The 25,350-nt window shown below is 44.7% G+C and overlaps 1 protein-coding gene across 3 annotated transcripts in view; it reads left to right on the plus strand.

The window, feature by feature from the left end:
• Positions 1–899: 899 nt before the first annotated feature.
• Positions 900–25,350, plus strand: part of NCOA3 (nuclear receptor coactivator 3) — a 449,566-nt gene continuing 425,115 nt past the window's right edge. For 2 of the 3 annotated variants that reach the window (XM_085619414.1, XM_085619419.1), the window contains exon 1: positions 900–1,035. The gene's annotated coding sequence lies outside the window, so the exon portion shown is untranslated. Of the gene's footprint in view, positions 1,036–2,782; positions 2,800–25,350 lie in introns of those variants that run through there. The other variant, XM_085619415.1, reaches the window with a different exon arrangement.

Genomic DNA, 25,350 nt, shown 5'->3' on the forward strand with positions numbered 1-25,350 from the left:
CAAAGTATCCCTAATGAAAAGTATCTTGCACTATGCACCTTGAATTTTACGGAATTAATTATGTTGCTGCTATTGATAGAATTAGGTGTTATCTACTGTATTGCAAATTATTAATGCGAGGATCATTGTATTGCATATTTATATATACTTTTCCTTTTTATGTTTTTGTAGCTATTGACGCTTTTATGATTCTGTGAATCGAATAAAGATGCTTTAATAATAATAAAAACTCAGTAACACTCCCTTCTGGTGAAAACTCGGAAAACAGTTCCCCCCAAGTCAGAATGTCTTTCTTTCTTAATGTAAAACATATTTCTGCCAACGCTGTTAAGTTCAAGTTAGGGACACAGCGAGGTACAACGGTGCCTCGGAACTTAACATTGAAATATTCTGCATATGAAGTGTTTTGGCCAGCAACACTTTACCAAAAGTGGCCGTTTTTTTAAGCGACATCACGTAAAGAATCATTAAAAGGGAGGCAAACATATACACTTGTCATAAAATATTAGGTTAGTGTGTGCGAAATCCCTGACACCGGCATTACCGCAGGTCAAACACTGTTACTGACTTCAGTCAGCTCTTTCAAGATCGAGACTGCTTCTTGGCCACCTTGGATTGTTTGACAAACATTTACACATAAATAGGCGTGAAAGCTAAGACGTGCGTGGTTCTGTTGGTTGTTTAATTTTCACCCCTCAAGAGCGACTAAAAATAAACCTGCTTTTTAACAACACAAAAAAATCTGTGGGGTTCATTGTCTCTGTTGTTTCAAGCGCTCAACGCATGGAACTCTGGGACCTGTGGTTTCCAATTGTCGATTGTGTGATTGGCAAGGCCATCTCTGCGTACAGGGTTCAAACTGCAGTTCCCATGGACACTTGCGGTTGTTTCGGGCAGACGGGGCCTCTGCCGCTTGTTCACTGGGAGTGTTTTCTCTTATTTGAATAAACAGCGAAAGGAAAATGGCGGCGAGTTTGGCGAGAAAATAAAGGGAGGAGAAGGAGCTGCTGCTGTGCTCGGGACATCGCACTACCCGTGAGTTGATTTATATTTTCTATTTGTTTTTTTTTCTTGTGGTGAGCCAAGAGCTACTGCCGGTAGACCCTCTGTTTTCGCAGGTGATGCCGGCGAAGATGTTCTAGCCATGAAAGTTTATTTTTCCTTCCTGGATGGTGCTTCGAAACCTGCCCCTCCACTTAGAAACGTTTCTTTCAATTAAAACAGTTTCCATATCCCCGTGCCATTTCCTCGTCAAAGTTGGGCTACATTATTTTTTCTTACTACAATCATGGGGAAAAAAAATCCTCCGACACAGTTAAAAAAAACAAAAAAACTTTTAAGGACTCAAAAAAACCTCTCCCTTTGCCTTTAAGAAAGTTTGGTATTGAATATGTTTACGGCAGTTAAACTTGTATTTTTTTGTTATGCCTAGCCTCCCGTTAAGGGTGGGAAACGGCAGTATCTTAAACCGCAACTCAGTCAGTGCCTTATGAGAACGGCACCATCCTATTGAAATATCAGCTAGTGTCTGGGTTTTAAACGCAGTTTGTATGTACAAGGCTGAACATGTTATTCGCAGAGGTGGAAAGGTTGTAGTCTGGACTGTGGGGTGTGTAAATGGTGCATTCACTGAAGATGGTAAATATTGTCAGTAACTATCTGCCAGGCACCATATCGGTCTCTCCATGATCTCTGCCCTTGCTGTACTATCTCTTTTTGTTGTGCAAAAGATGTTGCAGTTCTCTTGCCGTTTCCCTTTAAAACGAGCAGCTCTGCAGTAGCGGGCTGGAGTGGGGAGTCTGAGCAGGTTGCCTCATCCGGACCCACCACCATGTCCCCGATTTGAACTCTGCTGGTGTTGGCAGCTAAGCTTCTTTGCATTCCTTTGAGAGGAAAAAAAAAAAAAGAAACTGAACGCCAGGCCTTTAAAATAAAATGGAATACACTCCAGTTCTCGCGGCGGCTTTAATGCGTGATCCCGTGCCTGCTGAAAGGCGAACTATAACTTGGATGGCCGTACCTTTTGAATTTGACCATTTATTGTGTGTTTTAAGTGGAGTTGTCTGGCGTTGCTGTGCATTCAGCAGCTCATAGAACTGATCACTTGACGGCGAGAGGGGAGCAGCTTGACAGCTACTCTCCCGTGTCTCTGTAACAAAATAACCCTGGTGTGTTTATTTATTTATTTCATTTTTAGTCTTATTGGCTGTGTTTCTTTGTGTCGTCGTGTTTCTTGTGATTTATTATGCTTTTGCACAATGCCACCCATATTTCACCATTGATTATAATGAAAAAGCAGTAAAAAAGGCAACATGCTTGAAGTTGACAAAAGGCTGAGCATATATGGACGAGTTGTATATCTATACCTGGGTTATTGTAGTTATTGTATACTGCTAGTCCTTTCCGTAAAAACCTAGGGAGACCCGAACGCGTTTTGCTTATTACCTGGTCTCGCGTCTTCCACAGGGAAACACAACCCCCTAACCTGGATGGCAGCGACCCCATGATTGTCTTCATTGTTTGTGTGAGATGAGACCTGGTAACGTGGAAAACGACATTTGACACCAACCTCGCTACCACTGGGGGTTTGTTTCACGTCCTGCATTTAAATGAGCAGTGCTCTGGGTTGCTATGGACCCAGTGATTGGCCGATAGGGGGTATTTTGTGTCGCATTGTTGATGGTAGAGGCTCTTGATTGACTACTGACACTGATATCATCCCGAGGAATGTCGGCGACAATGTGGCAAGCGTCTTAAAACGGAGATATGCAGTTGAAAATATTGTGACCGGATTTTGGGGTGGGCCACGTTAGAATAGTGACATATGCCACTCAGTGACATAAGTAACATGTTCACGACCTTACGTAGGTCATTGTGCTGCTTATTTTGCGCTGTTTATTTAATCTGTATGTATTGCGGTTAAAATGTATGTTATCAAAAGTGCCAGTTTCTGCAAGTACAGCAACATGTCACAATGATTTAACACAATTTTAATTCAATATGTCTTCTAGGCACTACGATGCACAGCTCTGTAACCTGCACTTGTCTGATTTCGTTATTTAGTGTATTTACGTCTTGGCTTCTCAGTTTTAGTTGCACAATAATATATGTTCTAATTGTAGTGGCACATAATGTAAACGAGTTTTCAGCTGCTCGAAATGAGGTGTCGGTGGTTGGCTAATGTACGAGTGGTTTACAAGTTTCTGGCACGTGACCTTGGTGAAACGAAAGCCTGCTTAAGCAGGAATGGTTTCCTTTGGCAAGTGGCGGATAACTGAACAGCCATCGCTTCTTTTTGTTGCTAGGCTGTTGGCCTTACAAGTCGCTTGTACCTGTTCGCGTACATTGTGTGTACTTTAATAGTTTTTCCTTTTGATTCGTTTATCTTTTTTACTTGCTGATCTTTCTCGAAAGCGTTTTTTTTTTCTTTTCACATAGCACAGTAGCCTAATTAATTGTAATTTAATACGCTGTTCTTAAACTGCAGAGTAAAGCTGAACAGTCTGCCTTGGCCTTAATTCCACTCTTACCCTACTGGGCTGTAAAAGTAGGTTTTCATTGAGTTTTTCACAGCCGTAGTATGTTTCTGATATCCAGTGCAGTATAAGAGGTAAATAACGTTTGGAATACGGTGACCGATTACATTAAAATATCTCTGGTTACTCTTTGCGTAAATAAGATGTTCCTTATGATGAGTTTGTGGGCTCTGGGGACAACCTTAATGGAGTCTTTATGTACTGCTTCTCACCTGAGGACAAGATTGACCCCTGTTCTAGGCAGGCCAGTAGGGCTGAAGTGGCTACACCACCCTGTACCCCAGGTACCTTGTACCTCCAGCTTGAACATTGTAATTTAATTTATATAGCGTTGCCTACACCTGACTAGGTATTGAAACGCTTTTCGATGAGTAGCAGGCTACTCCGGAGCCCAAAAGAATTGGTGGTGAATTATTATAGGGAAATATGAAATTAATTTGAGCGATGGACATGTGAGTCTGTTAGTTGAATTAAAAAGGATAGCGGAGGGATAGAAGAGGGAAGGTTCTAGAAAGTGTTTATTTGGAGCTCATAGCAGCAGTAGGAGGAGGTTTGGGTTGAGTTAAGAAGAGATGGAGGGAAGAGTCTCTTGAAGGGGATTAGGGAGAGAGGTGAGGTATCGGATGAGTCTAGGAGGGATACACGAGGGAAGGGTTTAGAAAGGCTTGTTTGGGAGATCTGAGGTTTGAGATGATGCAAGGAGGGGGTAGAGGAGGGAAGAGTCGTCTAGAACGTTTTTTTTTTTAGATCATAGTTGTAGAATGGGATTTGGGTTGAGTCCAAAAGTGGAGTTAGAGGATAAATAGAGTGGTATTGGGTGAGAAACAGGATAGTGCATTGGGGAGAGTAGTGGAATGAGGTTTGAGATGAGTCACAGAGTGGATATGGAGGATATATCGAGATATTTGTAGGGTGAAATATAGGGTAGTGCATTGGAGATGCTGAATTAGGAGTAAAGTAATAAGATACATAAGCTCATGGAAGGCTTGTGTATAAGGAAGGTAATGTATCTAGATTTTGTTTTTGTTTCTATTCAATAATTCAACAGTGAAGCAGTTGTAGATAACTAGTAATGTTAAAACTTTTATATACAGTATTATGCACATTTATCCAAAGGAATAGCCATATCTAGATATAGAAGTATAAAATCCAAATGCTTATATATACAGGGATTTGTGTACATTTATGTTTGAAATATGGTAGTTATGTGGGGAAGAACCAACTCTTGAGTAGTCTTCTGAAGATAAAATAGTTATCCGTGGATCTTGTGTTTTGGGGGTAATGAATGCCATAGTTTGGCTGCTTGAACAGAGAAGGTTGTGCCACCTATGTTTTTAGGTCTCGCCTGACCCAGCGCTTGCGCTGGTCTGGCGAGACTTATTGAGAGGGCTCCAAAAAGTGCTACCAGGCCAGCCTAGAGCTACAGTGCATGTGCGCGGGCTGTAGATTACTTTCACTTTCGCGGCCGTACGGCAGCTTGGCATAGCCAATAGATCTCTCTTTGGGACCTTAAAAGTATTTAGTTATGCAACTGTTGCATGGCTAAACACTTATAAGGTCCCAAAGGCGAGACCTATTGGCTATGCCAATGCTTGTTTTTCTTGTATGGGGGGATTTTGAGGTGAGGTGTCAATCTAAAGCAGAGGTTCCTTTGTTGAATGTATTTGGTGATTTTATTCCTGATGAAGACAGGCCCTGTTCTATGTATCGTTTTGTGGGTGATACAAAGCAGCTTGAATGTGGATGTCCTGGCAAGCTGTAACCAATGTAGGGCCTGCAAGACTCTGGGAATGTGGGCTTGTGACGTTACATGTAGGCGTAGTCTGACAGAGTTCTGAATTCATTGTAGTCTTTTCATAGTTGTTAAAGATGATCCGTGGTAGAGGCTATTGGCGTAGCCAAGTTTAGACCGTACAAAAGATAGTACCCTGCACCTTGTGTGGAGATCCCAGTTGAGGGAAGATGTATTGCAGAGTTTTTTAATTGTAATCAAGCTTGACTGTGCTAGTTTGTCCACTTGAACATTCATTGATAGTTTGGAGTCCATGGTAATTCCGAAGTTTCTTATTTCCTTAGATACTTTAGGCGGTGTTCACAGGTCGTCAGGCCAGGCGGCGAGTGGGTCATAATTGTTTCCAATCGCCACATGATTGGGATTTGTCTGTTGTCCAAGCCTGGCAGGCTCCTGTTAGCTTTTAGATTTTTCGGGTAGACCTGGGAATTATCAAGGTTCACCTGGAAGTGAGCATGGACATAAAACAAATGCCTGGATACAAGTTGCTCATTGGCTCAGGGTGTAGGTGGTTTGATAACCCCACAATCTCATTCCATGAATGAAGGTGCCCTCGTTCTTGGTTTGTAGCTCAGCTGAGGAACTCTATTTCCTTCCATCCGCCTCTGTCCTAATACATAGTGTAGCCTGCCTTTTTATGTCTGGCGTTAACACCATCTCCCCCAACACTCAACATTCCACTAATCATTCTGCATAGCACACCAATGTCTTTCAATTGTACTAAAAGTATATGTATAAGGTACTTATAGGCACATTCAGACAGTCCTCTTCATTGGTCTGTTATCTTGTCATTCATGTTTTTCGTCTGCCCTCTACAGCAGCTGTTCTTAACTTATTGTCTACGGACCTCTGGGGGTCCTCGAAGCTTTCCCAGAGGGTCCGTGACTGCTTAGAAAATGCAATAATAACATAATAATAAAGAGTATATAAATAAAGAAGTACAATGTGAAATTACAATTTTTAACACGTTCAGTAAATTTTAAAGGAATTTGAAATTGGCGACTGAAAATGAAGTTAGCATTCTCAAAGTGATTTGTGGGAACAGTGCAGATGCATTAAACACAATATTATATAGTATGTACTGTGAGTGGGCTCAATTGAATTTCGGAAAACTCCAACCTTCCCTTTAAAATTATTTTTCGTATTTTATTGTTTGTGAATTAGTGTTTCATCATTTGTGTATTTGTTTGAATGCTTCTTTCTGTAAATTCGTGAGTATTGTTTTGCGGTTTAAATCATCAAAAATGCTTAGTTGGGGTCCTTGCCTAACAATGACTCGGTGTGTGTTCCCTGGATTCAAGTCAAGATTCAATGGGGGTTCCAGTAATAAATAATTGGGAGTCCACAGAAGTCGAACGGTTAAGAACCGCTGATCTACAGCATGGAGTAGCCCACTTCAGCCATTAGCTTTCTTCACTGTGATCAACAGCATTCTACCCTTTCAGAAGGAACACATCCACACTCAAAGTAGTTAACATAAATGCCAGAGACTGCTATGGCAAAGTGTGCCTTTTGAGGCAGTAAAATATGTTATTATTATTAACAATAAAAATATTATTATTAATAATTATTTTGTTTAAGGCTCAGCAGCTTCCCCAATAATTACGCTATGCAACCAACATGTTAGAACAGTAAAAAAATTGATGGAGCCAAAGCCTGGCTGCCAGCTCCATGCCATTGACTTTGCCAAAGCTTGTTCTGTTAGGCTGTCATAGCGGGCGGTTACTAGAGGGCCGGTTTTACTGCAATTCTGGCTCAGTCATTTTAGGATATCAAGAAATATTTGCAGCAAAGTTGCTGTGTGAGCTGTATTACACAGGCCCCTGGTTTGCCTCAGTTTACTGCTGATACTCAATACCCAGAGAGTGGCTGCTGGACAACTTCAAACACCGGCTTCTCTCAGCGCTAGATAGCTGGAGCCCTCCACAACTAGTACACCCCTGTACTGATGAAAGCAGTAGCCTCTCACTTCATTTGGAAAAAAAAAAAAGCAGGCCTGCCTTATTTTTTTTCCCTTAAATAAAAAATATTTGAAGTACATTGGCATAATATACATATGCAAGCGGCATTTTATATGTAGCATGTACACTTATACATACAAATTATAGATCCTGTAGTCTATGCATAGAAATGTCGTCATAACCGTTCCATGTACAGTCTTATTCTATAAATAGAGAAACCCAATTAGGTACCCTTCACCCCCACCCCATCCCGATGTGCCAAGATTTACATGGTGCTCTCGTAAGCAAATGACTATCCGTGTCAGGCATCACACCCCAAAGGTATTGGGTAAGTGGACAAAAGTTTCACTCAGTGACACATTTTAATAATCTAGTTCTGGCAACCACTAACAATCGCCATTAAATGGAAGAGGACGTGTTTAGGTATACGTGTGTGCCAGGGGTGGACCACGGTGAGTGACTATCATCTTTGATGGGACCCTAAAATTGCTCCAGGAGCGTGTCCCAAGCCAGGGATATTAAATATTTTCTCAGGCCTGTCCTTTCCTCCCTATATAGCAGTGTGTTCTCATCTTGGATCCCACAAGACCACCAATTAAGCCCAAGTAGCAATGGGTAGAAGCAAAGGTTTGTTTCTCTTGCATTGCGATGAATCGCTTAGCCAGGCGAGGTCCAGTAACTTAACCGCTGATCTCTGTAGAATTGGGCGAGAGAAGAGACGCAGGAGCATCCCACCTGGCGAGTTCGTTATGGAAAGGCCAGTCGTGGTGGTCAATGGTTGTAGTGTTATGGCCGAGCATGTATGAATCAGGCTCACAGCGTATGAAGGAGGTCTGCATCAAGAAGTGAACATCGGGGACACCAGCTGCAGAGCCTGGAAAAAGTTTGTTGATCAGAGCTGTTGTTCTATATGCACTACTGAGAATATTAAGTTGATTGTACTTGAAACGGGCCCCCCCTGGATACTTTGAGAGTATTCGAATATTTTAGACTAGTCCGAGTCATGAAACGTTTTACCCAAGTCTATCTCCCAGCAGTTCGAAGAGGGCATGTATTGACCTGTTGCTAGAATGCCCTGTAAAACCATCTTATGAGCTTACCCCATGTACCTGCCACATGGAGAGTTTGGTTAACTCGTGCGTCGGCAGTAGCTCATGGGGGAGTGCAAAATAGATTGTGTAAGGATTGTTTAATAGTTTTGTAGGTGAAAAATTGCCCAGATTATACTCTGCTACCAATGTTTGGAAGTCCATTAAGAAATATTTCTTCAACTGTGGAAATTCCAACTGTATGCCAAGATCGTAAGTGTCCCAGTCTAAAGCGACCTTTTTTTGTCAGTAGATCCACTAGTGTGATGGCTGGGGCAAAAGTACTCCACTCCGCGTGTTGTTCATACTGTTCGCTCTGGATAAACAAGACATTGTGTCTACAGCGACTTTCAGGGAGCCTCTTAAAATTCTCTCTGCCTTTAATCTCCATCTGATGCCTTTTTTCCACCTTTTTTCTAGATATGTTCGAAACACCTGGCCGTTTTTATTAACTATTGGTTTATATAACATTAACATTTGTGAAAAGGACCTACCCAAGGTGCCTCTACTAAGGTGGTGGAAAATGTCAAGCATAAATCACTCAGTTACACACATTTTTTGTTTATATTTTGCTCGTGTAGCCTAGGATTTATTTTAAGACTGCCAATAGAATAAGATTTTACACTACCAAAGACGTTTCTTCTGATGGCTTGAAAGAAACTGGACATGTGAAATCCACGTGGAAAATATTTTTTCTCACTTGAAAAATGTTTGACAAGTTATCTTATACATTTCGGTCACTCACCCTGCTCTAGGTATTTTATTTTTTTATTTTTAAAATATTTTAATTAAATTTAGGGCATAATAACATCACAAAAAAATAACGGTTAAATTACAGTTGGTGGTCCCAGCCTCCTTCAATATTACACATACCATCGCCATCAGCAGTACATGTTTAGACAAAATTATAAATCCAAAAAGTCTCACATTCCCTCCCCCAAGTTCATTCCACATCATCTTCCCCTGGTAGTTCAGGTGGCTCACAGATATAGCCTCTGTATTTATTCCAGGCTCCCCAAACTTTTCCCCATTTCTTGGGACCACCTCGGTTGATGTGCGCAGCTTTTTCTGCCATCATCGCTGCATCCATATCATTGCACCAGTCCTGGAGCTTTGGTAAGTGGCTGGAACCCCACAGTCGAGCGATATTACGCTTAGCAAACATTATCCCCAAGGTCGTCCAGTCCTGCGCCTGATGATTCAAGTCATTGGGTTCCCATATATTCAGTAAACATCTTTTTGGTTCCGGTACCAGTACAACCCCCCCCTGTCTGCGATTTAGTTCTCATCACTGCTACCCAGTACGGCATGATTCTTGGGCACTGCCGTATAGTGTGAAAAAACATACACTCCTCCCCACATTCCCGTAAGCTATATGGATGAGATGCCATTCCTATTTTGTGCAGGGTTAATCTAGTATAGTATGTGCGGTGAAGTATCTTTAATTGTATTAATCTTAACCTCGAGGGTATCGCAACTTCCCGCGGTGACGAGAGCGCCAGCTGCCAGTCAGTCTCGTCGAGAACTCCGAGGTCAGAGGACCATTTGTCTTTCAATATCTGTGTAGGGTCAGGCAGGTTGTTAATTAGGTTATGGTATGTAAATGAGGTGGCTCTCTGTGGCATATAGTCAGTAGCCTATCCTCCAGGGTAGAGGCCTCCGGCAGCGTGGTGTCTGGCGGTATAGCCGCCTGTAGTGCATGCTTAATCTGTAGGTACCGAAATTGTTCAGTGGGTGCCAGTTCGTATTGTTCCTGCAGTTTTTCAAACGGGATCACCCCTCCCTTAACCCATAGGTCGCCCACTGTGGAGATGCCGATTGCGTCCCAACTGCTGAATCCCTTACTATATCTAAGTCTCCCCAACCGCCGCTTGTCCCAAAGTGGAGTGAGTTGAGTAAGAACGTCCTGCCACCCCAGTTTTTTTTGTGCCGTGTAACATATATTTACTGTATGCGCCGTTGGTCCAATTAGGGGATAAGTTCGCTTTCGATTGTACAGGGCCGCCATGACGCCTCCATCCCCCAGCCCATATCTGTCCGCTCTGAACGCTGGGTCTGCTTGTGGGGCAGGGATCCATTGATTAATCATTTTGAACTGTGCTGCCCTAGTAGTATAATTGTATGTTTGGAAGTGCTATACCCCCATCGTACCAGCCTTTAACCAATTTTTCCATCTCAATCCGCGCCGGTTTATTCCCCCACAGTAAATTAGAGACCGCAGCCGCTATTGTTTTAAAATAGCACGGCGGGAACTGAGTATTTTCTAGGGCATAAAGAAACAGCGGGAGCGTCATCATTTTAAAAAGCGCTGCTTTTCCAAGCAGTGTCAAAGGTAAAGTGTGCTATATCTCGTTTTAGATGGTATAAGGTTCTTGGCGAAGAATTCATCGTGTTGTGGCATCACATAGATACCCAAGTATTTGAAGCCCTCCTCTGTGACCAAGAGATCGCAATCTTTAGGGAGCCGCGGCGGCGGACCAACAAGTACTAATAGGACTGATTTGGACCAGTTAATAGTATAGCCCGATACTCGACCATAAATCTCCAAAACATTTAGTAACACTAAGATGGCATGTCTGGGGGCGGCCAGGTATAACAAGATGTCCTCCGCATATAAGGAGATAGTCCTCCCATTCCGCTGCTCATTTGAGTCCCCGGATGGTCGGCTCCCATCTAATCAGCACTGCCAATGATTCAAGCACCAGGGCGAACAGTGGGGATAGCCCTGGCGGGTACCCCGTCCCAGCGAGAAGTCCTCCAACATGTGACCATTTACCGTAACATGTGCTAAGGGTTTTTAGTACAACAGGCGCACTCTGCGCACAATTTGGTGCCAAAGCCTAGGTGCTTAAGAACCGTGAAAAGAAAGGGCCACTCCGCCATATCAAACGCCATTCGGGCGTCCAGTGAAAGAATGACCGCCGGTTCTTGTATGTACGGTATACGGGCCATCACTCCTTGGAGGCGCCTCAGGTTAAGAGCAGTGTTGCGACCTGGCATAAATCCCGACTGATCTGTGTGTATTAGGGTTGCCAACTGTGGGGTCAATCTAGTAGCCAGGAGTTTAGCGAGAATTTTCGCCTCCGCATTAAGCAGCGATATTGGTCGGTATGAGGTGCATTCTTCGGGGGGTTTTCCCGGTTTGGGAAACGCCACTATGGTGGCCGTTCGTTGGTCTTGCGGGAGCTCACCCACCGCCAAACTTTCGAGATACATATTCAACAAGTGGGGGGAGAGAGTGTATTTGCCATCTTTTTATAGTAGTCCATGGGAATGCCGTTGGGTCCAACTGCTTTCCCTGAGCGCAGCGACCCGATTGCTAACTGCAGCTCTTCCGCTGTTAGATCATCCTCAAGCTGTTGGGTTGCCTCGGGTGTTAATCTGGGCATTTGGATGTCTTTAAGGTAATCCTGCGCTTCGTCTACCGTAGTGGCAGACGAGGACTTGTAAACTTGGGTGAAATATCCGGCCATAACATTTACTGGTCAGACACTAGTATTCCCTCTTGAGTTTTTATCTGCGCTATCCAACTCCGGGCTCGCTCTTTTTTTGTCGAGCCAGGCCAGAAGTTTACCCGCATTATCCCCTATTTCATATATCTTATGATGTGTAGCCTGCAGCCTAGATTTCGTAATTCCTTGTAGGTGTTCCCTATATTCTTGCTGCTGGACACGCAGCGAGTGGGACGACTCCAATGTTGGGTTTTGTGCATGCTGATTTTCAATCTGATGTAATCTCGACTCTATGTTAAGCAACTCTTGTTGTGCATCGCGTTTGTAACCCACTATAGATGCAATGGCTTGACCCCGCATAACCGTTTTATAGGCCTCCCAAAGAGTGGTTGATGATGTGACCGATGTTGTTTTTTCTATAAAGTAGCAGTGTGTTGCAGTGCGGAGGTCCTTGAGGATCTTGGGATTGTGCAAGTAATTAGGATAGATGGGGTAGATTAGTCGTCTAACCTTGTGATGACATGTGTACGTCAGATCTGAGATTCCCCTAGGTCTAATTTCAATGGCCACCATGTTCTGTAAGCTGTCCGCTGACGTCAGAAAATAATCTATCCTCGAGAGGCTATTATGTACTACCGACTGATAAGTAAACTGGCGTGCTGTGGGATGGCGACATCTCCAGGCATCCATGAGACCAAGGGCTTCTGGAAAACTCTCGATGCAGGATATTCCGGTAGTCTGAGGTTTAGGGCGATCCCATTAATTGCTGCATTGAGGTCCGTCCCAAACCCCCCCCCTCTCTATAATCATTTCCCTCTCTGGGAGGGTGAGTAGAAACCTACTAAATGCCGGGAGGGCCACTGCGTGGAGCGCTGGAGGAATATATACTGACACTACATTAAGAGACCTCCCCTCCCATTAACAGGACGTAGTGGCCCTGGTCATCTGTCCATGTTTGGTTGAATATCAGCAGGAATTGTTTTCTCACCAAGATACCTACACCCCGAAATCTGGAGGAAAACTCCGAGTGTACAATCATTTTAAAACACCATCGGTCCAACGCTTTACAGGCTGAACCCGTTGGGTGCGATTCCTGTAGGAGGGCTATCGCAGGTGCACACCGTTTTAGATACTGGAGAACTAAACCTCTCTTGATCTTTTCCCCTAGTCTGCGGACGTTCCATGTGATTGACAGAGGGGCAACCGGGACAGAGGCGATGTTGGTGGGTTAGGTTGTGCTGTGTCCTGAATCCTCATTCCTGTCATAGTTAAAGCATGTAGTTAAGGATGTGTATCGGGAGTGCTTCTTGTAACCAATACCTGTTAACCAGATTAAGATCTGTGCCCTTATATAAAAACACTAAACGGTGTAAGAACAGCCCCGTCCCTCCCACCCTCCTCCCTGCTTGACGGACTTATAACTACCCGCCACCCCGACAGTGTCGAGCGCTTGATACCTGTCCCCGTTACCATAACTTGCGGGGTGAGAGCAAACGTCCGTTGTCCGTAGAAACCCTCCGTTACCCTTTCACCAATAGCGGCCCCTGTTCCCTCTCGGACAGTTTGTGTATAGCAGGCAGTTGGAAGACATGAGTTCCCCCCAACGGGTAGGTTTTGCGTCCAAGATCATTTCTTCAGACCTCCAGATATGTCATTAGTTAAGTAACCATACTGTATTCATTGCCGGTAGTTTGGCGACATAACTTTGGGTGTCAGCTTCCCGGCATGTCGTTGCCCGGAGCACCTCATCCTCTCAGGTTACCTCTTTTCCACTTTGTTGTGAAGGACTGGCCCCTTCAAGGCCATCTATTCCAGGTCTTCTCTTGCCACTGTGCCACTTTGGTGGTCTCGTCCTACTCCTCGGCGCTCCGAACGTGAGGTTGTGCGCCACCCCTCTAGCCCCGTCCGCCGGAGAGAGAATCACTCTTTTCCTTCAGCTTCGAGTACTTAATCCCACGCTCACAGTGTTTTTTTGACTTCAAGGAAGTCGCGGCGCTGCTTCGTGACTGCTGCAGTGAAGTCTGGGAAGATGGTAATAGTGGCGTTGTCAGGCCGTAGAGGGGGTGCAGTACGTGCGGCGTGTAGTATTGCGTCCCTGTCCCAGGTAGTTAAAGATACGTGCCATGATGGAGCGTGGAGGGGCCCCCGGTTTAGGCCTGCCTCTGGGGACCCTATGCGCCCTTTCGAGGGAGAAATAGTTGGAGAGACCCCGTGGGTGGAGATGGTTCAGTATGAGATCTTCCACGAATAGGTCAAGGGCTGGTCCGCCTGTTCGTTCCGGCACACCTATAAGGCGGATTTTGTTGCGCCTCGATCGCCCTTCCTGGTCTTCCAGTTTAGCTGCCAACAGCTTGTTATCTGTTATGAGTTGCTGCATTAGCTCTTTGAGTACGGACGTCTCCTTCGTTAAGGTGGTTATTGTACCTTCCACCTCGGACACTCTGGTGGACATTTTGTGGAGGTCAGCCCGGATTAAAGCGAATTCCGTGGTGAGAGTGCCAATGTGGGAATCTAGGGAAGTGTGCTCTTTATTCAAGGTGGCCATAATGTCTTGCAAAGTCACTTCTGGAGCGTCTGTGGCTTTCGAGCCCGGCACCGGTGCCGGAGCGGGATCCGCAAGGTCTGACTGCGACTTCGTGTAGGCGTATTTTCCGAACTTCGCCTGGTTCGGCCCTTTTGTATTCCTGCCGCTCATTGTGACCCTGGGGGGGGGAGAGGGGGTGTTATGCGTTGAAAGTGGGGATGGTAATCACCGCCGCCTGCCAGCGGGCTTATTGCAGCCCAAGCGGCCTGTCGGGTTTCTCACCCCCGTCTCTTCTGCAATCTAGTACTCGGGGCACCCCCAAGACTCGCACCGTCCACTTGGTCCACTGCGGCCGCATACCCCGCTGATGTTCGCCAGACCAGGCCAGTGCTCTTTTCACCGAAGCAGTCTCACCTCAGATATTAGGGCATCACTTATCCGCAATGCGGTCCAAACGTGCTATGATGGGTCAATGAGACCGTAGGATCGCCCCTGTAACCGCCTCTCGCCTCCACCACTCCGATGTATTGTGGCAGCCCCCTTCGCCGAAGCTCCAACAGTCACTGCACCACCACGGGGGAGCCGCCAGCTGGATGCCGCCTCCGCTGCTCTGGTCCTGGCAGGGGGGAGAGGTATGCCACCAGTTTTATTATTTAAGGATGGGGAGCCTCCCCCATCGGACGGAGGTCCGCTGTGCCTCGCGCCCCTCGCTGGCTGCCACCGCAAGGCTCTGCAGCCGGCTGCGTTGGAAATTCAGTCCCCAGCTCACCACGTCGGGAGTAGGCCCCTGCACTCGCCCGCTCCGCCGGAGTCGTCCGTTCTGCCCAGCCGAGCTCAAACCGGGATCGGTGGAGAGAGATCCTGGGGCTTCTGACGCCGCTGGCTTCACTTTGTAGGTAAGGGAGCCGCCAGATATCTGTGCGGATTGACTTGGAGGTTTCTCGGACCCCGGAGCCTCCCTAGGTCGCGGCCATATTCAACGGCCGCTAGCCATGCCCCCTGCTCTAGGTATTTTGAAGTTGCTACATTGTATTTGTATTCATGGAGTTACTTAAAAAGGGGCGATGTCCCAGATTTCAAGTTCCAATTAGAATTTATTGGAAAAAAAAATCAAAGAAATGTTGCTGAGAGCCAAAGGTTGAGGCGGAGCAGTAGTTAACCATTTTCAGCTTAGTATTCCTGAAACAATCTTCAATACGAGTAAATCCTGGTCAACTACCTAAGGGAAACCAGGAATTCATAGTTTTGTTAATAAACTCTGTGCCTTGTGTGAGAAAAAAAGTGCTCGCCGTTTACCATTCCATCATATGCCACTGACACATAGCTGCCAGCAGGTGATAAGACCAAGTTCTCTGCGCATACATGTCCAGTGTTGGTCAGTGTTATTCCAGCACATGGCAAATTGTATTGGTAAAATAACCACCAATTGTGAATGATTATTATCGTTTAGTTGTACATTTTCTGTCCGTATCCTGATATTCTGCAATGGCCACAGCCTCTCAGACCAATGTTTGATTAAGTAAGATTAAACCACTTGCACTAGACATGGCTGATGTTTTTATTTTTTATTTTACCTCTCTTGCAGCTGGAACATGTTTGTAGACATTTTTCTAGCTGTGTGGTGGTCAGTTTATTATAAACCCAATTGAAGTATTTGGTCTTTTTGGAATATATAGGTCTGAGTAGCTAATCTGTTCCTACATGATGGCTTCAGTTGTGGTGTTTAGTAGTCCTCCTTATGCCACAACATTAAAACGAATTCTTGTGCATCTATCAAAAAGCAAAATGTGTAGACTGTTAGAAGCCAGTCTTCACTTCTGGTGTGTGGCTGTCAATTTCTATTTTTAATTGGAGTAAAAACAATTTTTATCGTAGTGGCACATTGATATTTTCACTAGCTTGCCTATTTAACCATAAACAATCTAATCCAGGGGCAATGTAATCAAGACCGTATATGAATACGTAGCATCTCTTCCTCTGACTTCCTTAACCGTAAGCTGTAAAAGACTTCTAGAATGCAAAAAAATTGTCAATCTCCTATACTGTACCACGTCTTCACATTCGGGATAGAGTGCAATTGCACAGTCGGCATTCCACCCTGTGTTGATGAAATAAATACACCCCTTTCACACCCAAGAGAGATGTTTTTGCATCATCCTTACCAAACATTTGCAACCAGGTGCATAACAATTGAATAGGGAGATAATGCCATACAATCTCGGCAATGTCTGTCCTCACAGGAGATCTCTCAAAGCCCTCCTCTCAAGTTGGACGTAAAAAAAGAAAAGTATTGGTGGTCTCAAGTTTCCAGCTGCACGCTTTCTCTCTTATCCCACTTGCCCAATAAATCAGCTGTTATCATGTGCTCATCTATGAACTGTAATTTTTTAATATATTATGAATTCTCTACCACCTTCAGGTTTAGAAAATTAGGGGATCTATTGGGAATTAGCTGCATGCCATTCTGATTCTTCCCCAGCAAAGTTCTTTAATTATATACATGGGCTGCTTTTAGCACCTGTCGTGTATGCTGTATAAATGGAATCTGGTTGGAAGCAGAGTGCTTCTTTTTGATTGACTTTGTAATTGGCCAAAGCATGGACCTAAAAAGAGGGTAGAGGAGTGCATGGTCAGTCAAGGATAGCAGCTCAGAGCTGTCTCGCTATGTTCTCCTGCTCTGGCAGCATAACACACAAGTATGACCCTTACCTGACATTCCCCAGGGAAGATCTTCCATAAAGGAATTTGGTTTCGTGGATGGGCTCAGTAGTTTTGATCAGCAGTAGTTGTGTGTGGCGTTATGCAAAGATATCGGCATCTGTTTCCTTTTGTGCATTGAGCTGAAAACCACATCCGGGGAAACTAAATAACTGAGTGGCCTTTCATGTACCCCTACTTACAATGTACTTGCCCATAAATTCCTGCTAGTACAAAATGGCAGCAGTAACTTGGTGGTAGCACAGCTGCAACCTGCAATTTAGTCCCCTTTCCATTGGGTATAACTGTATAATTCCTATTTGTAAAGCGAGAACATATCACCCCTGTTAGGGTTTCAAGGCGCTGGGTGCCATCGGGGAGATTGAGTAAGCTATTGACCAGTGTAACATGATGCTGAGCTGCCGCCGGCGATCGAACGGCAAGCTTTGTGCTCTGGAGTCAGCCACTCAGGACGCTGGTCCAAACCTCTACCTCTGGATAGAATATTGGAGTTGTGGACTTACTGAGGTGGATAAGGATTGAGGGTATGCAGCCAACGGGGGTGAAATTTTGGGGTGATATTTTGCCCCTGCCAATGCTGCATTTGAGAAGTTTTCCACTGCGATGCCGTAGTGCTCTCATAAGTGATGTGCAGCGGTGAACATTGTGAAACTCTGTTTTGCTTTCTGAAGTGAAAGTATCTTCCACGAGGTAGGCCAAGATTTAAAGTACTTCTCAGAGGGAGGAGCCAAGATGGCGACCGGGATGGCAGCGTAGGCTCCCGGCTCCGTGAACCTCCGCACCCCGCACAGATATCCTGCACGAGATCCTTAGCCTGCGCTATCCGCCCGTGTTGGTGAACGCGAGCGGCAACCGATCGTGTGACCCCGAAGTTTCTGGCAGCGGTACCGCCGGAGAAATGTCCGTCTAAAGTTTGCGGCCTGTGCAGCCCTGGAGCCGGGACCTCGAGTGGACGCCGTGGCCGGGCGGCAGTGCAACAACAGCGGCCTTCGGTGACTGGGTGGAGTCGGACTGCCGGAGTGGTGCGAATGTCGGCCTGCGTTTCACCGTGGTCGTTCCTACCACTAAGCGTAGCGGAACGAGTGCGTGCCCGAGGTGGCAACTCCAAGACTCTCCGGTGATTGCCTCAGCCGGTGAGCTGCCCGGACGCCGCCCGTAACTCGCCCCGATTCTCGCGGGCTGCTCCCGGATTTTCGCGGGCGCTGGTCCGTGGTGGGGACGACTGTGGCCCGTGACCACACACCGGACACATCATTTGCCTGCCCCCGGAACCCTGTTTCCAGCGACATGGAACCCGAGGCGCTTGAGCCTGAGTCCCGGTCCCGATCTGGGTTGGATCTACCCAGCGGCCATTTTGGTAGGACAGTGTCCACCATCCTGTACACTGGGTTGCAGCAGGATTGGGAGGGTGCGACTCTGAGGAGCGTAGCGGAGCGAGCGCCGGGAGCTGTACTGGGGTACGGTGACCTTCTCGAGGCTCTCGGTGCCCTTCATTCCACCTTGGTTCACGGCGCCTGGGTGTTGGGGAGCAAGCTCGATGGAGTGACATCAGCGTTGGAACAGTTGCCGCCTGCCTATCCCCAGGTACACTGGGACTTCTTACACCGCGCACGGGGGGACAGTGTCGTGGCCGCCCCTGTGAATAGTGCACGCCTGGACTCTCCGGACAGTATATTAACGTGCGATCAGCTGGCTGTGGATCTGGTCTGTTCCGGAGGTTTCGGACCTGAGTGGGGGGTGGTGGCCTTGTCCCGTGCGCGGCCTCCGACGACTCAGGCAACATCCAAGCAACGGTCGCCTGCTCTGCCTGATTCCGCCTTCCTGGGCCTGGTGTGCAGTGTAAATCCTGGCTCAGCACTGGGAAAGACGACCCTCCATAGAGCTGATTGTGTCGATCTTCAGAGCCCTCTACCCTACCCGTGTGTGTCGCTTCCTGATCTTTATTGGACGCTTCTCTTCCTGGTAACATTGGACATGGCACTGGGACGAGGGGTATGCATGGGTGGGTTTGCAAAGAGTGGCCAAGGATGAGGCTGACCCTTCAGAGGTGGTCATCTACTAGGCGGGCGGGCTCGGGAGTTGTGTGCTCTCACGGCATAACTGTTAGTGTACCAAGTGTGTAATGCTCCTTACTTCACTTTGACAGGGTCGATTTCGTGTTCTGTATTGTATGCTTTGCGGGAAAACGTATGGTGCGGGAGGGAGAAGCCGGGGGCGTGTTTTACAGGCCCTCCTCCAGTTTATTAATACTCTCTCTACCCCCCCAGCTGGTGGGGGCTCTTTTCCTACTCTTTTTCTCTGTTTCTTCTATATTTCGGGTCTGGTTCAGGGGCGACAGGCACACTGCTGGGGGGGGGGGGGGCCGTACTCATCTGCAGAGGTGCAGGGTGGGGGGTTGGGGGGGGGGGTTCTTTAGTCTTTAACCCCTTTTTTCTATGGCCTCCTTTTCTTCTCTTATTCTTCTTTGTCTTTTTCTGGGATCAGCATGGTAGAACTCCTTTGTTGTTAATCACTGTTGTTTCCGGAGTGCCATAATTTCCGTGGAGTTTCCTGGGTCTTGGGGCAGGGGGGTTGCAGGCGCAAATGGCCGTGTCATTCCTTCACAGCCTGAACTTCCTGTTTCAGCGCCATTGCCTAGATAGACTGCTGTTTATTGTTTACGTTCATCATTCTGCCTGCCATTTTTCGCTGCTGGGAAACTGTTTGGCGCCTGATCCTTCCATCCTCTTCTATTATAAAATGTAAACCTTTATTATCCTGGTCTCCTACTTGGGCTGTTCAGAAACTGAGAGTATGCTAGCGTCGAGATTTTGCACCCCGAGGTGCTGACTGTGATATACTTGCTTTCTGTTATTCTGACTGTTTAGCGGCCGGCCCCGGGGGTTGTAGGCCCATACGTGTAATTGATTGAAATATCAATAAAGGTTTTCAAAAAAAAAAAAAAAAAGTACTTCTCAGGCCATGGAATTACTATTAATTCCGAAACCTCATCAGCAGTTAATGTACTTCAAAGTAACTGCTACAATGTTCTTTAGAACTACACCTGCGTAATTTTGTAGTATAAGCAAAAGCAGGAAAATATACTCTTCTTTTAATAGTGTAACTATCACCCTTAACCATAACCATGGTGTTTCTCTGCCTTCCTGCATCTGTGCACTGCAGAACAAAGCAGTACTATGGCATGCAGTAAAATGCACTGTAACTTAACACAAAAAGCACAGTGATTAGTGCTGTGTATTCTTGGGCATGGGAGGATAAGACACTGTAGTCTTGTTCTTCGGAGTTTATTATTTATTTATATATTATTTATTGGATTAAACAAATGACAGATCGGATTAAGGTATAAGTGGGTACTGGTAGACTGGAATAGTAGGGCACAGAGTAATGTAAGAAGGGAGTTGTTTTGCTTTATAGTGTGCTGTCGCAATTAGAGGGAGGACATGAATCCAAACCTGTAGCGACCGAGTCTGGTGTGTAGAATATAAATTAAAATATTATTGAGAGTAGGATGGGCGCTAACTTTGGTTAAAACTAGCCCTGGAGTAGGGTGAGTAGACATGGAGTGTGTGTGTGTGTGTGTGTGTGTGTGTGCGTGTGCCGCCTATTAACGCTGACACCATCTTGGCGCTAGCTTGGGCCCGCTGCAGCGGTGGGCTTCAATCCGCGGCTGAGCCAAGCCGCTAATATCCCAACAGAAAAAGGTTGCCACTATGGAAAGAGCCTCCGGCAGATCAGTATTGCAATCGGCGGCAGGATGCAACTGGTAATAACTGGAAAGCGTGGCGATCGACACAGCAGAGTGCGCACCAACCCACTTGGGTAAATAGACTGCTTTTTTTTTTTTTTTTTTTTTTTTTAAATCCAGATGGACTCAAATGAGTAAAACAATCCCACACTACAAGAACCAGAATGCTGTGAGAATAGTTATGCCCATAGGGCGGGTCCCTTGAATAGAAAAGTGCGGGGAAAAGCTGTTTGGCTTTTCAAGCAACTCAAGCCATTGAAGAAGGAAACAGGGTTCCTGAAACACGTTTGGCCTGGACACCAAGCGGATGTGGACATGTTTGCTGCCTGATCGTGTTGCAAGTTGTTCCCAATAAAAATTTGCAATACTTATCTGCCGGAGGCTCTTTCCATAGGGGCAACCTTTTTCTGTTGTGATGTATGTATGTATGAATATAATTTCACCAAAAAATGTAGTTAAAGTAAATGTATAATTAAGACAGTGCAAATACTATACTAACATTCACATGGAGGAGGGAACTCAAGAATTTCACTGGAAGAAAAACAAACAGTTAAAGTGAATTTATGGTTCAAAGAACCCCCCCCCCCCCGCCCCCCCACCCTGAAATTTGCTGTAAATAGTCCGTAACACAGACTATTACTTGCACCTGATAAAATATTGGTATTTGCTGCTTCCCGTTTATTGTGCCATTCAAAGCCCTGTTTAACTGTTCCTTTTTGCATTGCTTAGTATAAATATGCTTTCTTTAGTCTTTGAGCGGGTGAACATGCTACTCTAATCTTTTCACAAAACTTGTTACACCAGGTCTTGGTTCCTAATGATCACTGGAAAGGTTTTTTAGGGGAGAGGATTCTTTGACCTATCTCCTCTCTTCCCACATGTTTGAACCCAAATCTTCTCTGGTCAAACCCCAGCATTCTTGCTTTCTCTCCCTTCTTCGGTCGATCCCTAATCCTCAGCCTGTCTGTCCTTGTTCGTTGTCTACCCTGTTTATCATTTGTTATTTTCTACTTTGCACTACCTATTCCCTTCTTGTGCCCTCTCTCAACCAAGTCCACTTCTTCCTTGACCTTACAGGCTTTAGGGTAAATTATGATGGCTGTTCTTCTGATGCTCTAGCCAACTTTTTTACATGCACTGTTGGTGCCCTTGAAGTGGGACAAGCGCGGGATGCTCCATTACGGTTTCCTTCCTATAACCTCACAGTCCTTCTTCTCTGCTCTCTAATTATCCTAAAATGTTGCATCCTGCTCAGTAATCGGGCCATGATGTAAATGTATACTTGTGGCCTTTATCTGGAGTGTTTATCATATTCTGTGGTCAGCTAAATGGATTTATGTTTTATTTGATGTAGACCATTCTGGAAATATGGCATGTATCTGCCCCTGCATCTACTTTGCGATCACCTGATGTAGATCCAACGAGAGGCTTGTTTGAGGCAAGCTTGTGATAGTTGTTAGACCAAAATTGGAAAACGTTTGATACCCCTGTTATCAAATATATATTTCTAAAGTTGTTCATAATTAAATGTCACTTGATATTAAAACGCTTGAGTGTAGTAAGTAGCTTTCAAGTGTAAATTCCACATAGAGATGTAAAGTTTTAAAACATCGACTGATACTTCCGAGATTCATGTCTTGAGACTTCATTTTGAAATTGCAGAAAACGTGGCCTGCAGGATTTATTTTTTACTTAGAGTTTGACCATTGTACACATGCAAGGGATAGAGGACCCAACTAGAGGCCAAGTTATCAAGCAGAAAAACAATCTTTAAGTAATAAAATTACCACAGATGATATTTTAGGATATATTGGCACCAGAATGCAATCGTGTACAGCAGTCCTTTACTGTCAACCTTTTATATTGGAAGCAGCATGAGGTTAATTTCTTACTTTATGCATAAAAACATTGTTTTTGTCAGTGTGTAGCTTAGCTATTGTGGCAGTGTACTTTAGTATGGGAAGTACAATGAGGCTTAATTATTAAATTAGTGCACAAGTGGGTAGATCTTATTGTATTTTCCAGTATTAATGATCTCTTTACACAGTGTTGTATACACTATATTGGGGATTGCCAAAGGTCTGGAAGCCACGTCACTCCTTGAGTCATGTGTGCTTTCCAGTCATGAGTATTCATCTTGCATGTCCACATTTGTAGTTTTGTGACAAGTGTGCAGAATTACAATATTACCTGCAACGTTATGAAAAGGTGTCAAACTACACAGAGTAGCAAAGTTCGTCAGCTTTGCAGATGACATTTCCAACTAAGACTTACAAAAAATATTGCCTTTATGTAAAAAAAAATTCTTATTTTTTCTTATATTCTATTTATTTTTCTCCTGCAGCTTTTTTTTTGTTTAAACTTTGAAGCTTTGGAAAAAAAAATCATTATCTTTTTCTGCTGAAAATCTAAACAACTTGTGCATTCCCCTTTGTGATTTCTCCTTCAGAGACCTTTTGTGAAAACATGAATTAAAAGCAATTGAATCGTATGCACGTTGTAACAAAGGGTAATAAGTGCTGGCGCTTAATTTTATCTTAATTGCCCCACACAGTCATTGAAACTGTAGTGAACAAACCAAATGCTGGAAAAAACCTTCCGAAATATTCAAGTATTGCATAGGAAAGTTTGTGTTCAGTTGTAATTTTTGTGGGTGGAATAGCTCTCTTTTACATGCATCAAACGGGTTTGTCAAAAGAAGCAACTACAAAAATAATTGTAGTTAATATGCTGCAGCCTGACGCCTTTTCTTTTCCACTGTAACCTAAAGGTATATCTGTTTTGATTGAAAATGGCCAACCTGTTTTCCGGTCTAGATCTGTTTTGTTATGATCATGTTAAAAACAATTTCTGACACTTAGTTGAACAGTTGAGGAAGCTTTAGTGTGTAACTCTTTGTACCACCCACTCAGTAAAGTTGACTAACTCGCTTTCAGGCACCTTTTTTCCAAACGGCTATTGCTTGTTTGTCCATTGAAGTCTGAGCCAGTTTATTTGCACTAATACCTTACTTGAATTTCAGTATACCCTGCTGTGCTATTTGTAGTGGGGTATTTCTATACTTTGTTTTGGTTAGTTTACAAAATACGGTTGCAATCACTTCCTGCTAATGCTGTTACCATTATTAAAGTATTAAATCACAACAACATGAATTATGTAGTTGCACCTTACAATCTTCTCATGTCTGTCTCTGCAGTTTTGTAATATGGTGACCACTGCCCATCAGACTTTGCCCAGATGAGTCTGCCTCCAATCCTAGTTACCAGAAAGTTGGGTATAAGATCCTACCCAGTAGGATGTCCTAGACTGCATCAAGCAGTTAAAAAGAAAAAGGGAGTGGGTTGCATTGCCTGTGTCTGTTGCAGTAACCAGTAATTAATGTGGCAATGACTGAGAGGTCTGATGAGGGGTGTGGGGGAGTAGGACTGTCCAGGCTTGTGGTGCTCTGTTATTGATTAGGGCAATGGTCATAATTTTTAATATGTGGCATGTTATGGGAAGGTATGCAAGGACTCTGCCAGGTTGTACTCTACGCAGTGTATTTTTCTATTACTCTTGCACAGGCAACAATACATCTACAATGTTTCCACTGCACCACTTGTCTAGTTGATGTAGAAGGTGGATCCAACAACGTGTGTCAGTGTTTTTTGGGTTGCAAAGATTTCACTCCCTTCCATTGGTCATGGCCCTTTCTACGTGGGAGCCTTTGTTTGGGCTTAGGGGTTCACAGGAGTTGGTCTCTTGAAATTGCTTCCCTAACGTGGCAGTCTCTCTTTTTGGGAGTTCTATAATCTCTTGCCTGCCCACTAGTCTGGCAAATGCAGTTTCTCTGCTCGTACTGTACTGTCCTGTCTGGGTTGTTTTACTTATTCTATTGTCATGCAAGTTGTTTGTGGTTTCACACTTATAAATACTGTTTCTTCATATCTGGTTCTGAGTTGCTTTGCTGATCCCAGTTGTATTTTCCCCCTCAGGCTTCATGACTAACTTTGTTGCTGCTTTACATTGTTTAGTTGCTTTATTTTGTTTTCTTGCTCACATGCAGTGGCACTTGTTTAACTTGTTTTTTTTTTTTTCTCTTTTGAATTTGTTGCTTTGTAATACTGTATGTATTTTCACAGGCTGGGTTTGTCCAGAGATACCACTGCCTCAAAACTTGCTGTTCTCCTGATTGCTGTAATAGGAAACTACGGAACAGTAAAAGTTGGGCATCCATTGTTGCGTTTTTAACTATCACTTTAATCCACAATCCGTATTCTCCTTTCAAGAAATAATATACAATTTAATTGCTGTATACAGCTTATTGCAGCTTGGCCTCCTAGATAGTTTACCTATGGAGGTGGGGAGTGATGTGGTATCAACCCTCGGTGAATCCACCTACTGCCCTTCTGTGCCTCCAATTAATTGCAGGGTATTTTGGTCGTCAAATCAATATTGTGCTTATCGATTGACATGTGGGAGAAGACAAACTTTTAGAAATATTTTTACCTGAATTTACGGTACTTTAGAACAGTCACACACTGCACCCCTAAAA

The sequence above is a fragment of the Triturus cristatus genome, chromosome 7 (genome assembly GCF_964204655.1).
Source record: "Triturus cristatus chromosome 7, aTriCri1.1, whole genome shotgun sequence".
Taxonomy (NCBI): Eukaryota; Metazoa; Chordata; class Amphibia; order Caudata; family Salamandridae; genus Triturus; species Triturus cristatus.